Genomic DNA, 17710 nt, shown 5'->3' on the forward strand with positions numbered 1-17710 from the left:
GGTCTTTTTAGGGATAATAAATTTGGCTTCACTTGATCATATTGGTCATGGTGTGATGTCCCTGAACATCCGCACCTCGCAACTGGGCTCCTGGAAGTCTTCATCTATGTCACATTCCGTGGGTTTTTATTTACTCCTTATTTGTCCATCCTGTAGAAAAGGATTGGTGTCAGTGGGAAACTGACATTGCTTGTTTGAAGGGGAGCCCACCCATCCTGCCTGAGGATGATGAACTCCTCTGTTTTAAAGTCTCTTTTTGAGGGTCTCTTCTTGGGTCTTCTACAGGTTGGTTTTTTGTTTCCTCTCCTCCAGGCTGTCCTGGCCTGTGCTGGGAAAAGCCCACTGCAGGGACATCTGTGCACCCTGGGATCCCAGGGTCCTGGGCATCTGCATGGGGATGGGCAACATAACAAAGGACTGTCTGGAGGCCTTTGGAAATGGGAATTTATGGACAGGTGGGACTGCTCAATCTGACTGCACCAGGCCCTCACCTCTGGATCTCCTTCCTGCTTGGCAGGGTTCCGTTTCCAGGGAGTGTGGGCAAGGACTGGCACTCACCTGCACAGAAAGGCTTCTGCCTTTTGTCCCTGTAGCTAAACCCAGGGTGAGATTCCTCCTTTAGTGCTCAAAGAAAGGAAAGGAAATCCCAGAAGGGATGTGCTCTGTCTTTGAAATCATTACCAATTGTGAGGAACACCCCTGCTAAAGTAGGATGTGTCCCTGATCAAAGAAGGTCACCCTTCTGACCAAACTGATCCCAGCCCAAAGGCCAGGCCTTCTGCTGGGCTCCGGAAGGGGTTCTGCAGGCAATGTGCTCAGGGGAGAGACCTCCACTGCCCTCACTTCTCTCAGGGATAACACATCCCATCCCATCCCAAGGGTTCCCAAGATGGCCACAGACAAGAGCAATGGGATCCAGCACACTTAACGACTGTGTCGAATATCAGGTTTAGGACTTTCCCAACCAGACAGTCATGAACCACATATCCTGAACTTGAAGTAGATATGAAAATAAAATAAAAAAGAAAACCAGGACATTTAACAAGGACCTTTCCCCAAGGAAATCCAGGACTGCACTGAGCAGGTTCTGGGGCAGAACACATCCCACAGCTGGCCCAGGAGCCCCATGCAGTGCTGGGGAGTTCCTGACCCTTGGGCCCACTGAGGCTCTCCTGGGCCAGGGAGCTGCCTCAGCTGCCACAGCACTCGGGCACCACACAGGTGCCTCAGTCCCACCAGAGCACAGCCACCCACGAGAGGGTGAGACCCTTCTGCCACACACCAGGAGTGGAGAGGAACCTCCCAGGCCCCTTCACTGTCCCTTGGCACATTCATTTCAGCCTGACCCTCAAAGCCCTGCTCAGCAACATCCCCCACTAGAGTAGGATGTGTCCCTGGTCAAAGGAGGTCACCCCTCTGACCAAACTGATCCCAGCCCAAAGGCCAGGCCTTCAGCTGGGCTCTGGAAGGGGTTCTGCAGGCAATGTTTTCAGGGGAGAGATCTCCATTGGCCTCACTTCTCTAAGGGATAACACATCCCATCCCATCCCAAGGGTTCCCAGGATTATTATTGCAACAGTACATCATCAGTAGGGTAAAACTAACCTGTCTCATGACAGTCCAAACCAAGCTCAGATTCCCTATTAGTGGGTGAACAATCCAACGCTTGGTGAATTCTGCTTCACAATGATAGGAAGAGCCGACATCGAAGGATCAAAAAGCGATGTCACTATGAACGCTTGGCCGCCACAAGCCAGTTATCCCTGTGGTAACTTTTCTGAAGCCTCCTGCTTAAAACCCAAAAAAGCCAGAAGGATTGTGAGGCCCCGCTTTCATGGTCTGTATTCGTACTGAAAATCAAGATCAAGCGAGCTTTTGCCCTTCTGCTCCATGGGAGGTTTCCGTCCTCCCTGAGCTCGCCTTAGGACACCTGTGTTACGCTTTGACAGGTGTACCGGCCCAGTCAAACTCCCCACCTGCCGCTGTCCCCGGAGCGGGTTGCGGCCAGCGCGCGCCAGCCGCTTGGCGCCAGAAGCGAGAGCCCCCCTCGGGGTTCGCCCCCCGCCGCCTCACCGGGTAAGTGAAAAAACGATCAGAGTAGTGGTATTTCACTGATGGCCGGGACGCCGGCGGGCGGGTCGCCCCGCACCGCCGAGCGCGTGCCCGGCTTCCCACTTATTCTACACCTCTCATGTCTCTTCACAGCGCCAGACTAGAGTCAAGCTCAACAGGGTCTTCTTTCCCTGCTGATTCCGCCAAACCCGTTCCCTTGGCTGTGGTTTCGCTGGATAGTAGGTAGGGACAGTGGGAATCTTGTTCATCCATTCATGCACGTCACTAATTAGATGACGAGGCATTTGGCTATTTAATAAACACATACAAATTGTATATGTTCCTTTTCCGGGTTAAGTAAGGTGGCCCGTCCACCTGAATGACCAAATTGGAATTTATAGCCCAAAATGGGCTAGATGCGGTTATGACGGATGAACCCCTCCCAAACAAATACCGATTCCACTGTCCAGCGAACCTGTCGAGGGGAGAGGCCTAGTTTATTTACCAGGATTTACACGGATACAATTGATCTAGCTTGGCTAATGAATATATTTACAATGTCAACGGAGGTGGATGATAGGGCCCATGCGGTTCTCTCTAGCCTTGTTTTAGAGAGACCAAGGGCGGTCAGCAACTCATTATTATTGCCAAACCATTTGGTACGGGCTCCCATGGGGAAGCCAACATATTCAATGTCATCAGCATTGGTCAGTTGCTGAATTTCTGTATGAAGGCGCTGATATTTTTTGGCCTTCTCCAAGGCGGCCTCAGTCAATGAGACATCAGAGTGCTCAGACCTCACAGTCACATTGACCACAACTGCCTTAGAACCTTTGACAAAGATTAAATCCAGTTTAAATACTTAATTTACATAATCCCTTAGGTGTGGCTCCTCAAAAACTGTCCAACACTCCCTCTTAGCCTCCTCGCTAAAGGTTTCACAGATGGCATTGTGTCTCTTAATCCTGGCATCTTGAGTGATGGCACAGTTTCTGACAATGTGGGCTGTGGTCTCAAATCTAGCTCCACAATGTCCACATGATTGAGCAACATACTCTTGTTTACCCCTAGCCAGGAATTCTCTTGTTGGGTAGACATTCACTCTGAGTTGTAGGGCCGTGATTAGTTTACAGTGAGGTATGCCCTTAAACTGCCCTATCCAGGCATTACTGATCTCATCATTCTCGAAATGCTCAATCCCATGGCCCTGGGCAACCAGATGGGTCCATTTATGAAATTCTCGTTTCCTCCAGTTACAAGGTGTTGGGTAACGAATCTTAGGGATGGGTGCTTCCCATTCCAGCCAGGCTCCATCGTCGCCCCCCAACTCTACCAATGGTGAAGGCTCCCAAATCGATGGGATGGACTCTTGTGTCCTCCCCGCTTTCAACCACAATTTTCCAAATAACCGTTCCAGATGTACTTCCTTTAGACAGTTCACAAGAGTCTCATCCGAAGACTGGGCTAATCTATGGAGTCTTCACACCTGAATACTTGGAATGAGCAACGCCAACTTGATGAGGTCTAAACCGCCATCTTTAAAACTCGAATACAAGATCGCATCACATGTACTGGGGGGAAGATGAAGCCATTCCTTAACCGTGTTATGAATTAATTGGTCAAGGGATTCAAGCAGGCCCACCTTAACTTCGGTATGGTCAGCCAGATATATCAGTCTCGGGATGGTATAGGTCCTGAGTATATCGACTTTCTGAAGAGGTTTTAAAGGCGAACAACCAATCTGATGAAGCCAATCCATGAGCTTCTCTGATAGTCTAGGATCTGGAAAGCCAGTCCAGGGGTCAACCCATGTGCTGACGTACCTTTCTGAGCTCCCTGGGTCGATCATGTTAAGGGGGATCCATTAATCACCCACGTGGGACAATCATTGATAGTATATGAGTCCCTTGTAAGCTTGATGTAAAAGCCATGACATTTTCCCCCCTGTGTACTGAGGCCAGTTAGACTGCAAAAGGCCTCCAAAATTTTGATGTTATGACACATGCCTTCCCAAGAGTCACTCAGCAGCACCAAGTCATCAGCAAATGCCATGGCTGTAAATTTCCAGCCCCCATGATGGAAAACCTCACCTTCATTCTCGAGTTTATATAGAAGGGGGTCCATCACTAAAATTGAGCAGCAAAGGTGACATGGGGTCGCCTTGCTTGACACCTGAGCAAATGTATATGGGGTCTGTCCTTTCTCTTCCCATGGAAATGCACATCTTAACATCCCGATATATTTCCCTCACCAACTCTATCATGTGTGGATCCACCCCTCTCTGGACCAGACCCTCAAATGCTGATGACAGACGGTGTCAAATGCCTTAGCAATGTCCACGAACACAACCCCCAGATGTTTATGCTCTCACTTAGCTGTTCCACCACAAGCCATAACAACTTGAGGTTTTCAGCACAACCTGATGCGCAAATAAAACCCCGTTGCCGGGGGTTGATGGGACATGCTTTGGACAGCCTCGCAGTAGCAATCCTGGAAAACAGCCTAATCACCACTGAACCAATAGTGATAGGCCTCCAGTTATTGATATCACCAAGCTTCTCTGCATCCAAAGACTTGTGTATCAAGACTGTCTTGCAGTCCCGCAGCGCATCTGGAACAGTACCAGTGATAAGCCAGAGGTTGAACATCTCAGTCAACTGGGAAAACTTTGGGCCTTTTGCAATAATCTGACCCAAAGTGATCCCATCTGGCCCGGGAGCAGAGGTTTTGCACATCTCTCGCATGTTCTTATCAATCTCTTTTCCAGTAATTAAGGCCTCGAATGTGGCGTTATCCGCCTCCTTATATGGAGGGAAAAACTTGTCCACCAATTGTACCAGAAGAGCCTCTTCCTCCTTAGTCCATACCCATTTGTGGGCCCCTCAGGGCGATGACTCTTTGGGATGAGAAGCAACAATCCGCTCCACATTTCGCACAAGAGGATGTCTTATTCTCTTGTGCAGACCCAGGCCAGTCTTAGTAGCGAACCCACGTTGGCACACGTCACAGACCCATTCCCCAGTGGGAGCCATACACACCACCCCCTTGCAGCGCGGGATGTGATTGGAGATACTGTGGTATTTTATATTTTGTTTACCACATTTTGAACACCTGAAAATGATCTTTCTCTGCCCGTGCGTCCTTTTGAGATGGTCAATCAGCCCCAACATCCTAGTAAACCAGGTCTCACAACAAGGACAAGATGGTTGTTTGTCAGGCATGGACACGACAGGTGTTCTTGGCGTTGTACCACCACCTTCAGACCCGTGAGGAGCCTTGGGTGTTTTGGGCTCTTCACTAGCTCCCATCGCGCTCTCAGCCTCAGGTGTTTTGGGCTCTTCGGTACCTCCCACTGCACTCTCTGCCTCATCCTGGGCCATCCCCATAGGGGAGATCTCATAGGGCTCAGGGAGTTGCCCCAAACCCTACCAAACATCCACATGATGTACACCATCTTCTTTAACAATTCTGGAGTTAAAAAACTCCAAACTTACAAGATCGAATCCCTCTTCCCTGGGCACACAGGGCATAGATGGTAATTTGACATCAATGACCCTTAGATCTAATGGGTCAGTCTGAGTGGTAGTCAAGATATAACGCAAAGCCATTTTGTCCGTCTGGTAAGCAATAAAGTGACAAGTCCAAGTGAGAGTAGAAGCATATAGTAGCTGACCCTCTCTCAAACTACCAACTGTGTCAACAACAGCCCATGGACAAGGCTCTGTGCAACAGCGAACTAACTGTGCCAACCTTTTTGTTTCAGCAATTCGTGAAACTATCATTGGGTGGTGAGTCCAACGACAGGGAGGGCTGATATGCGCCCTCTCTCACACTGGGGCAGAAGTCGACTCAGTTACCACGAGGGTATCCGGCAGGACCACGAGGAGGTGTGACTTCCGCGACTATGCCCAGTTAGTAAATATAGTTACTCCCGCTGTTTACCTGTGCTTCATTGAATTTCTTCACTTTGACATTCAGAGCATTGGGCAGAAATTACATTGCGTCAACACCCGCCTCAGGCCTTCACAATGCTTTGTTTTAATTAAGCAGTCGGATTCCCCTGGTCCGCACCAGTTCTAAGCCGGCTGCTAGGCACTGACTGAGGCGGGGCGCTGGCCCGGAGACCCTCCCCCGGGGACCCTCCCCCGCACGAACCGCTCAGCCTACGCTGGCTGCGGCTGCGCGCGCACTGGCCGCACACCGCGGGAACCCCACCGGCGGGAACCGCTGGGAGAGCGGTGCGCAACAATGATGGCCGCCACTGGGGCGCCAGCTGTGGCAAGGCGGAGGGTGGGCGGAGGGGGGGAGCAGGCGGCGCCCGCCACAGCTGGGGCGATCCACAGGAAGGGCCCGGCATGTGTCCAGAGTCGCCACTGCGCGGTGCACACCCCGGTACCCGGGCAGGCCACGCGGAGCGCACTCACCCACGAGCAGCACCTCGTCCAGCTGCGGCACGCGCCCAGCCCCGCTTCGCGACCCAGCCCGACCGACCCAGCCCTTAGAGGCAATCCTTATCCCCAAGTTACGGATCCAGCTTGCCAACTTCCCTTACCTACATTGTTCCAACATGCCAGAGGCTGTTCACCTTGGAGACCTGCTGCGGATATGGGTACGGCCCGGCGCGAGACTTACACCCTCTCCCCCGGATTTTCACGGGCCAGCGAGAGCTCACCGGATGCTTCTGGAACCGCAATGCTTTCCAAGGTGAGGGCCCCTCGCTCGGGATGAATCCATTCCAAGGCACCCAGCCCTTCACAAAGAAAAGAAAACTCTCCCTGAGGCTCCCACCAGCTTCTCTGGGATCGGTTGCATCACCGCACTGGGTGCCTCACGGCGCCCGTCTCCGCCACTCCGGATTCAGGGATCTGAACCCGACTCCCTTTCGATCGGCTGAGGGCAACAAAGGCCATCACCTGCCCTTTCGGAACGGCGCTCGCCTATCGCTTAGGACCGACTTACCCATGTTCAACTGCTGTTCACATGGAACCCTGCTCCACTTTGGCCTTCAAAGCTCTCGTTTGAATATTTGCTACTACCACCAAGATCTGCACCTGCAGCAGCTCCACCTGGGCCCACGCCCCTGGCTTCGAGGCGCACCGCAGTGGCTCTCCTACTTGTTGCAGCCTAGCCCCTGCGGGCATCGTACTGCCGGTGACAGCCGAGTATGGGCCCGACGCTCCAGCGCCATCCATTTTCAGGGCAGTTGATTCGGCAGGTGAGTTGTTACACACTCCTTAGCAGATTCCGACTTCCATGGCCACCGTCCTGCTGTCTAGATCAACCAACACCATTTTTGGGCTCTGATGACTGTCAGCATCGGGCGCCTTAACCTGGCGTTCGGTTCATCCCGCAGTGCCAGTTCTGCTTACCAAAAGTGGCCCACTGAGCATTCGCATTCCATGGCGCAGCTCCACGCCAGCGAGCCGGCCCCCTTACCCATTGAAAGTTTGAGAATAGGTTGAGATCGTTTTGGCCCCAAGACCTCTAATCATTCACTTTACTGGGTAAAACTGCCCATTGCCGAGTGCCAGCTATCCTGAGGGAAACTTCGGAGGGAACCAGCTACTAGATGGCTTGATTAGTCTTTCGCCCCTAGACCCGGGTCGGACGACCGATTTGCATGTCAGGACTGCTACAGACCTCAACCAGAGTTTCCTCTGGCTTTGCCCTGCCCAGGCATAGTTCACCATCTTTCGGGTCCTAGCACGGACGCTCACGCTCCACCTCCCCGGCCTCACGAGGGGGCGGCAGGCAAGACGGGCCGGTGGTACACCCGGGGCTGCCAGGCGCGACACGCACCCGGGATCCCACCTCAGCCGGCGCGCGCAGGCCCTCACCTTCATTGCGCCGCGGGCTTTCGACAACGGCCCCTGACTCGTGCACGTGCTAGACTCCTTGGTCCGTGTTTCAAGACGGGTTGGCTGGGTAGCCGACATTGCTGCGGACTCCGGGCGCCCCAGCGCGGCCCGTGAGCCTGGCCCAGCGGCGCTGCGCGGTCAGGGTGCACTGAGGACAGTCTGCCCCGGTTGACAGTGGTGCCAGGGACTGGCAGGCCCAGCCCCCACACCCCTGCGCGAAACGCCGCGCTGTGATGATGCCGCCCCCCCCCACCCTTGTGAGAGGCAGGGAAACGATGCCCCCCACCACAGCACCGCCGATGTGGGGGGAGGAGGGCGCGGCAGCAGTCCTTTCCCTCGGCCCCGGGATTTGGCGAGACCTGATGCCCGAGGGCTGTAACACCTGCTGCTGCTCGTGCGGCACTGGAACACCTGCCCGTCGGAGGCCTTCCCAGCCAACCTGGAGCCGGACGTGGCGCACCATTGCAGAGGAAATGTGCCCGGCCAGGGCCAGCTGCCGGCTGGGCAGCAGTGCCCGCACCAGCCTGCATCCCCCAGCCCGCCCCCGCAGACGGGGTTCGCCCAGGGGACAGAAGGGAGGCAGAGGTGAGGTTCCGCTGAACCCATGCCGACCGCAACTCGCCCGGTTGAATCCTCTGGGCGGACTGCATGGGCCCCACCCGTTTACCTCTTAACGGTTTCACGCCGTCTTGAACTCTCTCTTCAAAGTTCTTTTCAACTTTCCCTTACGGTACTTGTTGGCTATTGGTCTCATGCCAGTATTTAGCCTTAGATGGAGTTTACCACCCGCTTTGGGCTGCACTCCGAAGCAACCCAACTCCGAGAAGCCCCGGGCCTGGCGTGCCGGGGGCCGCTACTGGCCTCACACCATCCGCAGACTGCGGCCTCAATCACAAGGACTTGGGTCCCCCGAGAGCGCCGCCAGGGATTGGGGCTTCTGTACGCCACATGTTCCGCACCCCACTGTGGGGCAGGGATTCGGCGCTGGGCTTTTCCGCTTCATTCACCATTACTGAGGGAATCCTCGTTAGTTTCTTTTCCGTGGCTGACTAATATGCTTAAATTCAGCAGGTTGCCACGTCTGATCTGAGGTCGCAAGGCCAAAGCTTGGCCACACCTCCTGGCCCATACAGCTCCTAAAGAAGCAGAATGCCAACAGGCCAACAGCCAGCCAGCTTCTCCCACCTACTACCCTCACCTTCCTCCCCCACTGGCGCCCACGTGCCAGGGGAAAACAAAGCCAGAGGGAGAGAAGCGGAGACAGAGTGTCCCATCCCGGAGATGAGAACCGAAAAGGGAGTGTGGCAGAGACAGCCCTGATGGGGGACCAGCCGAGTGGCGGCACGTGATGGCCTTGGTGGAGAGAGAGAGAAAAGCCATGGTGCTATTTGCGCCCTGAGACCACAACAGAAGAGGAGGAGGGCAGGTGAAGGGAGGAGGGGGTCGGAACATCTGTCCCCAGCGCTCTCGCCTCATGCGCACGCGCAGTGGCACAGTACCCCTGCAGTACCCACCTGCAGACAGCCGCCCGCGCGGGGGGGAGGCTGGGGGCGAGGCCTGCGCCTCATCTCCCTCTTGCCCTCTCCCTTCTCTCGGCCCATGGCGGTGCTTTCAACACTGTCTCTTACTCTCCTCAGCTGCCACCACCACCGTACCGCGGTACGGGCCCTGCAAGGACAAACTCTGCCCCAGTGGCTCACTCCAGGAGTGGGGAACTACGGAGCAGTCCCTGAGTCTGCATATAGGGGGATGAAAGCCCTGCGCGGCAACAGTGACGATGACGGCCATGACGATTATGACGCCTGCTGGGTCACAGCGAAAACATTGAGGCTGCCGAGGGAAACGCATCCCTTGCCAAACCCCTGACCGCCTTCCCTCCGGGCACCAGTGAGCCACCATCACCACCGCCGCTGACCACAGTCAACTGGCCTGTGAGGCAACCCCAGCCGCACCACCGTGGTGGCCGCTGGATGGCGACTGATCGTCAAGCAACGCTCAGACGGGCGTAGCCCTGGGAGGAACATGGGGCCACAAGTGTGTTCAAATTGTGGATGACCAATGTGTCCTGCAATTCACATTAATTCTTGCAGATAGCTGCATTCTTCATTAACGTACGAGCCGAGTGATCCACCACTAAGGGTTGTCTGGCTTTGGCACCAATCCTGCACCCGTGGAGGGGCTGGGACCGCTCACATGGGGTGCCCCTTTCTCTTGTGCTGAGGATGTGCGGGCGTGTGCCTGGCTTTGACCGTCCTTACTTGATAGTCAGGAGTGCAGACATAGGAGATCCAGCCACACTGAACTGGAATTCTTCCTCAAACCTCCACACTATGGTGGCACTGAAGGAGATCTGAGCAGTCTGGGTCACACCTGGTGCAATGATGCCATCCTCAGGTGCAAACTTGAAGCAGAAGCCCACGTTGGCAGTTGAAGGGCTATAGGTGAAGGGAGCATCAATATCTCCTAGGTTAATCAGTTTCACCTGCAGCAGCAAGAAAGCAAAATGGAAATACATGTGGAATCTTCCCTTCTTGTGAGTTATTGTCTAATGACGCAATTAATACCCAGAAATAGCAGACGATGCTTTGAATGGCAAAAAAATACAACAGGACAAGTTCTGCCTTGAAATTTTCATGCAAAGCAGCGGCAACTCCACAGAACTGGAGTCCACAACCCTGGGGTTATCCCATGGACACAGAGCTGTGCACCTCTGATCAGCATCACCAAGTTCATTCAGACCTGGCCCTGAGAGCAACGTGGGCTGATTGCAGCTGCGTAGTCAATCACCCCAGAGCTGCTGCTGCCCCAGTGAGCACAGCTCCAACAGCACCATCTACTCATTCACCTTTTCCCATGTCATGAAAACAATACATTGATTATGAGGCATCAGCATCAAAATGTATAGACAGCATCATCTTTTGGTAAGAAAACTCAGCATGTCTTTGCCTCCCACAGCCAAGCTTTTGGAAGTGTCTGGCATGATGTAGTGCCTCATCTTCTACCTCTTTCAGCTGCTCTCTCTTTGGATTTTGTTGCAAACTTGACACTATTGGGGAGGAGACAAATAGGTAGAAAAATGCTTTGCTTTATTCCCAGGAACACTTTTCTCTTTCTAGAGCCAGAGATGCACCAAGGCTGAAGTGTGGTGAGGGACTGGTCAGCAAGGGAAAGAACTCCCAAGCCCTTTGCAAGGGCCAGCACTGAGCCAGGAGGCTGGATGGCTTTCCTGTGACCTGCAGCAATAAGCAGGAGACACTTGACTGGAAGCTGTCTGCAGTTGACTGAAGCTCAAAGGCAGCCAGTTTGTTCCAGCTGCTTCTGAACAGCCCAGTCCAAAGGTGCCTTGTGTCTGGCACTGCCACAAAAGCCTCTGAACATCCCTTTTTGACCCAGGCTTCGTTTCATATGCCAAGGGGTTGTTTTGCAGCAAGCCTCCCAGCTGATTCCCAAAGAAGGAACTGGGGCTTCATGAACAACAGACACACCTTTCAGACCCTCCCAGATTTCACCAGTAGATCAAATATTCCCTGCTCACAACTGCCCAGGTCGGCAGCAATTCCACACTTCCACCAGGCTTGCTCTGCCTCAGGAGCCATCAGGATCCACCCCAAGCCTTCTGCTCACGTCATAGATGTGGGGGGTGTCGATAGAAATGTTCCCAAGGTTCAGAGTAGGAGAGCTGAATTCTACCAAGGGTCCTTGGCCTTCCCCTGAGAGGTGCAGGGGCAGCCTGCTCTCACAGCCTGGGGAGAGATGTCTATCGCACTACAATCATTCCCTCTGTTATACTGGATTTTCCAGGCTGCCTCAGTGCTAGACCCTGACTCTGAGCTGGATGCAACCACCTCCTGATGCTGCAGGAAAGGATATGGACCCTCCTCTTCCCTCAGCCTTGGGGCTGACTTCTAATTTCTAACCCATTCCTTGGGCTGCTTTCCAATTTCAGCCACCAGTCTGCTGAGTTTAAAACATCTCTGCTGCCTTGTAGTGACAGGCCAAGGAGTTACAGGTATAAATTGAAAGAAAGGAAATTTAGCTTAGATATTAGGAAGAAATTTTTTACTCTGAGGGTGGTGAGACACTGGAGCAGGTTCCCCAGGGCTGTTGTGGAGGTTCCAGCCCTGAAAGTGTTCCAAGCCAGGCTGGATGGGGCTTGGAGCTACCTGCTCTAGGGGGAGGTGTTCCTGCCCAGAGGCCTTTAAGTCCATTCCATCCTTAACATACTCTGGTTCTATGCTTTCCTTCCCATGCACTTAGAGGAGCTTTGAAATCATTCAGTGAAGGCACAGAGCTCCTACAGAGTTTGGCAATTACCAAACTACCTGGCCCAGGAACACAGGACTTCGTTGCCAAAGTCCCCAACTCCTGACACTCAGCACTGTGTTCTATTTCCACAGACAGAGCTGCAAGGGCTCAATTCCCACAAAGGGAGAGAGGCAAGTGCTGGCCAAGGCCGCTCCTTCTACCAACACCCTGGGCTCAGGGGGGCTCAAACACCTCTGCTCTGCTGCTGTCTGGGCACTGGGAGGTGATCCAGGCTCAGGGAACACATTTGTAACTCAGCTCCTGCTGCCTGATGATGGATCCATGTCAAATGGACCCATCATCCTGGAGGCCAGGGGCCTGCAGGGGCTGAGTGCTTGTTCACTAAAGCTGTTCTGCTCTGCAGCTCTCTGGCCTTTGGGGGAATGCTGGCAAAGCCATGGCATGAAAACCTCTCCCTGCACTGCCTGAGCTGTTCTGGGATCAGTCAGGCACACACAGCATTCTGAGCCCTGGCCTGGCACAGGAGACTCCCTGGGAGCTGCAGGGCCAGGGGGGATGTGCCAGCACTGCCCTGCTGACCAGGGACTCTTCCCAGCACTTCCATGGGAGCCCCGTGGGCTCAGGCTGGCACCATGGCTTCACTGAGGGGGAGAGAAGCAGGGCAAAGGAGCTGTACCTGAGATGCTGCAGTAAGCCACACTTCCATTCTCCAGTGCTTCCAGGGGTCTGAAGGTCACCTTGAATTTGGCCAAACAATTTGGCCCAATTTCTCCCTCCTACAGCAGAAAGAGACAGCAAAACATTGCTCTGCAAACTTCACATTTCTTGTTTTCAACCACACTTCTGTAAGCCTCTGTTTAGAGCATTAGTAATGAGTGAACAACACAAGGAGCCCAAGGAAACACTCCAAACCCAGCTCAACACAGCGCTGGAAGCTCTCAATGCTCAGCTGTTCAGCTCCCACTCTCCACACTATTCCTGCTGCTCTGACAAAGGCTCTTGGTCACATCATGCTGCTGTCAGCTACAGTGGGATGCAACTGCCACTGTGCACTGGTGGCTCTTCACAAGAAGAAGAGAACATGATGCCTGTCTTGGGTCGACTATATGATGCTTTTATCCCAAATCGTCTTGTTCTGTTTATGCTGAATAATAAGTTTTGCACCTTTAAGACTTGTTGCAGAGAGTGAAGGGGGGAGAGAAGAAGCAGCAGTTTGTTTTCAGACACTGCACTCACTCCTCCACATTCCTGCTCCTGGACTGCATTGTCTGTGGATGGACAGACAGCGGGACAGAGCTCTCCTTTGCTTTTAGTTAATTTAGCTTGCTAAGGCAAAGAAGTTCCCTGGACTGTGGGGTTTTTTTCCCTTTTCTTTGGACCTGTTCAAAACTGCTCTGGACTGAACACCAGAAGAGCACCGACAGCTCCACCTGTGGCCACTGGGCTGGGCCTGGCCTGTGACATTTCCAGCACCAGAGGGACTGATCAGAGACTGAGTGAGCTGAGCTGCAACCCAGGGAGGGACTTTCTCAGTTTGTCATCTCTTTTGGAGCAGCAAGGGGTTTTATTGATTAATACTGTTTAGGGTTTATTGTTTAATAAACAGGTTTTTTCCACTTCAAGGAGGTCTTTTCTCCAGGACCGGTTGGGGGTAGGGGCCAATTGAATCTGCTTTCCGAGAGGAGCCCCTTTGGGGGGTTCTCTCCCAAATTTGCCCGGAACCAGAACCTTAGAAATAAAAATATTAGTTTAACCTGTATTGAAAGAAAGCAGAGGCTGGCATTATTCTAGGGTTTACTCCAAGACGAGAAGGGATGTTGCACTGTGCAGACATCAGGCATTCATTGTCTCTCACAATGCCAGTACTCAGAATCAGGACTCTGGTTGATATGAGGACGTGGTGGTTTGCTTGCAGAAACAGAAAAGGAAAAGGTTTTCTGTCCCTGTGTGCAGGACAACTCCAAAGGCCCATTTCAACCTTCCACCCTTGTGTCCAGGCTCACAGAGGACACTGGAAGGGACACTCAGAAATAGTGCAAGGCGTGGTTACAGGAGGGGATTGGTATTTCTATGATTAGCCTTAGGCTGAATTTGGCCTCACTTTCCCAGCAAACCATTGCAAGCTTCAGGTCAGTGTGTGAGCTGGCAGTGCTCCAACAGCCTCTGCTGAACCTCACATGTGCGGGGAGCCCCTGCCTACAAGAACTGCTCCCTGTGGACACTGCAAGGACACGCACAGAGTGCCCTTGAGCTCAAGCCCTGGCAGCACAGCATGGCTTTGTCAGGCTCCCAACCCTGCCATGAGCCTCCAGGGCAGAAATGCTTTTAGCATTTGGCATTTTTAGGCGAGCTCTGCAGGTGCACCAGAAACTCAATGTCCTCCCTCCCAGCACTTCGAGCCAGCTGACAATCTGCCCAGTGACCACAGCCAGGGGTAGAGTGGGTGGGAGGAGGAAGAGGGGGAGTAGGATGAGGAGGAGGAGGACGAAGAAGAGGAGGAAAATGAGGTTTTCACCTATCACTTACCATTGGCTCAATGAAAAAAATGTCATCAGAGAACAGCATGGGGTCTTGGTGCAACTTTGCCTTCTCCCCCAGGAGCCTCAGGAGGGCAGTGTGATCTTCACAAGAGCCCTTCTTCTTCCCTGTTTCTTTCCCCTCCATTAACTTTTCCAGCCACAGCTCTCTCCGTGTCTGCAGGAATCTACGCTGCCTGCACCCACAGGAGAGACAAAGCCAGCAGACTGTTTAATAAGCCACAGATTGGCAGAGAGAAGTGTGAGTGCAGGAGAGCAAAGCACCTGGGGAGGAGCTGCAGTGTGAGAGATGAGTAATGCGATGATTTATCAAAAAGCAGGATGCCCCATTGCAGGGAATGATTGGCAGCTGACTCCATTGATTCACAAGGCTGAACAGTTGCTTTATTAAACTAAATTATATTACATTGTACTACACTATATTAAAGAAGCATACTATACTACAAAGAATACTAGAGAATACTAAAGAATACTAAAGAAAACTTGTGACTGTCTCCAGACAGCCAGGACAAAGCTTTTTCCAATTGGCCAAGGAAACAAAACAATCCTCAGCAGAATCCAACTGACAAATCACTTCAGGTAAATAATCTTCCTAACACTTTCCACATGATGGAGATACGAATTTTTTTCTTGCTTTTCCCTGTGCTTCTCCAGGAAAAGAAACCTTGAGAGAGAATTATGTCTCTCCATTCAGAGAATGTGAATGCCACAATGATTGACTCTCACAATTAACAGACAAATACCATGTATAGAAGTTAAGAAAAATTTCTTTTACCCCCTCAGTTGTTATCAAGGGACACCTGGGGTTGGGATATGTGGGAGGGTCACCTTGTCACTACAGTGACATTTGACCTCCAATCAAGATTTGAGGAAGTAAACTCCACCACTGGACACTGAAGAAGGAGTCAATGGACAGAATTTTGGGAGGGGCTAAAGGGTTAAAAGGCAAAAACTCCATTGTATGGGAGAGCACATGGTGGGGAAAATCCTTTGCTCCTGGCGCCATAACATTTTCTCTATTTAGTCTTCTGTTGCATTTTTGATAAGGTTTAATAAACCTTTCTAAACTTATGAAAAGGGAGTGGCTATTTCTCCCAAGCAGCAGCTCCCCAGCAAGGGCTGACCCCAAGCCATGGGGGTCCCAGATGGATCAGAGGATAACTTGTTGTTCACTGGCCCAGCAGGGAGTTTTACTCCACACCTGCAAGCTCAGGAGAGGTTTCCAGAGCCAGCGTCCCTCCAGGGAACCTCCTGGCTCAAAGCCTCTGGCAAAAAACTGAGGGAGAATCCATCAGCCACTTCAAGTGGCTTTTCCTACCACTGAGCTGCTGGGGAGGCAGATAAAGGTCATGGAGCAGGACTTCCCTGGGAAGGGGAGACAAAGCTGGGTCGCAGCTACGTGCTACCAGCACTGTGAAAAATGCACATTATATGATTGGCTTTTCGCATATATGAAAATAAAACATTGGTCTGTTCTGTTTCAGTCTCTATGCAATATTGCATAGGGAAATGTAAGATAACGATTAGAAATCAATCAGATAATACACATAACCAATAACACATCTGCAGTCATACAGTTATCAATCACTGCAACACTGAACTGTCATCCCAGAGTCTGCGACAGCTGATGAACCTTAAAACAACAGAGAACTGGAGAACTCATGTCTGGATTCATGTTTCTCCAAACTCCCTTTGAAAACAGGCTCAGCTATCATACATGGTCAAATTGCCAAGCCAAAACGACTTGAATACTTTTTGATGCAGAAAACATCTGGGTTGATTGTCAATCATTCCATTCAAGCAGAGCTAGACCTTGGCCAGAGTTCAAACTCTAATTGATGGACATCACTTAATACATTTTAAAACAAGACTGTTAAAAACAGCAATTATGAATAGGAAACCTTACAATTTAAGATCAATCAAACTATTAAAGAATTGAATCCCTCCGAAACTTCTGTCAGGAGAGAAATTCTTCAAACACAGCAAACCTCTTGAATTCTCGGCTGAAGTACTCTATAATAACTGAAGAAATAATAGCTGAAGAAAACCACAAAACTGGCAATCTGGATTTAAAGGAAACCTAAAAAACATGAGTAGTTAAGAAACAAAAAGACAAGATTCTGAAGAGACACGTGTCTTGTAGATGATCACGCAAAGAGACAGTGAAACACATGAAAGCTGGCTGTAAATATTACAACAATATCTTGATCATAATTCTTATAATAAATTCTGAAAATTCTCATTATATAATCAACTTATCAACAGGAAGTATTTGAAGGGGTTATGACAACTTTTTTAAAGTATTCATATAGCATTAATAACAATCCTTATTTATCAGTATCACCTATAAAATCCAAAAATAACAAAGGTTACAAACTCCATACCAACAAAACTGTGAATCATTGGAGAATCAGCTGGTGACCCCACAGATAGGATCTGATTGATATTTCTCAAATGCTCTGTCTTCAGAGACATTTCATGTAATTGAATCATTGCTAATAATTCTATCTTTCTACAGTGGTTTCCCTTCCTAAGAGGCATTTTGCACAACAGAAGATTTCCATTTATATCATATTTGGAATACCACTGATTTGCACTGGTTTCCCCTTTTTCTGTATCTTGGAAAAAAACCTGGGTGCTTTCTCACTTTACTCTGATTTTGGACAGCTTTTTTACATGTCCATCTTTTGCATCTGAAGCCTGATCATCTGGTAAATGCTGTTTCCGTCACTTCTGTGGGACTGGACTGTTGAGGAATTCGGTGTGCCTCACACAACATGCGCTGCACCCGCGAAAATCTCCACCTTGAGATTTTGATGGAGGCTGAAACTGTGTGCTGGCTGCCGGGGCCGGCTGCGTGCCCGCTGCCGTGGGACCGGAGCAGGGCCGGTCCCTCGGGCACCCTCTGCACCCAGACCGCGCCCGCTCTCTGCCGGTGCCCTCACGGGAGTGCGGATGCCCCCGCCCCGACCGCGCCTCCCCGGCGCTTCTCTCGGC

The 17710-nt window shown here is 51.6% G+C and overlaps 1 non-coding gene and 1 pseudogene across 1 annotated transcript; both read right to left on the reverse strand.

The window, feature by feature from the left end:
- Positions 1-1575: 1575 nt before the first annotated feature.
- On the reverse strand, positions 1576-9005 carry LOC134426200 (28S ribosomal RNA; annotated as a pseudogene).
- An 894-nt stretch (positions 9006-9899) lies between these two features.
- On the reverse strand, positions 9900-10052 carry LOC134426055 (5.8S ribosomal RNA). The gene has a single exon (XR_010029853.1). It is a non-coding gene; the product is annotated as a 5.8S ribosomal RNA (ribosomal RNA).
- Positions 10053-17710: the final 7658 nt, after the last annotated feature.

The sequence above is a fragment of the Melospiza melodia genome, chromosome 17, assembly GCF_035770615.1.
Source record: "Melospiza melodia melodia isolate bMelMel2 chromosome 17, bMelMel2.pri, whole genome shotgun sequence".
NCBI classification, from domain to species: Eukaryota; Metazoa; Chordata; class Aves; order Passeriformes; family Passerellidae; genus Melospiza; species Melospiza melodia.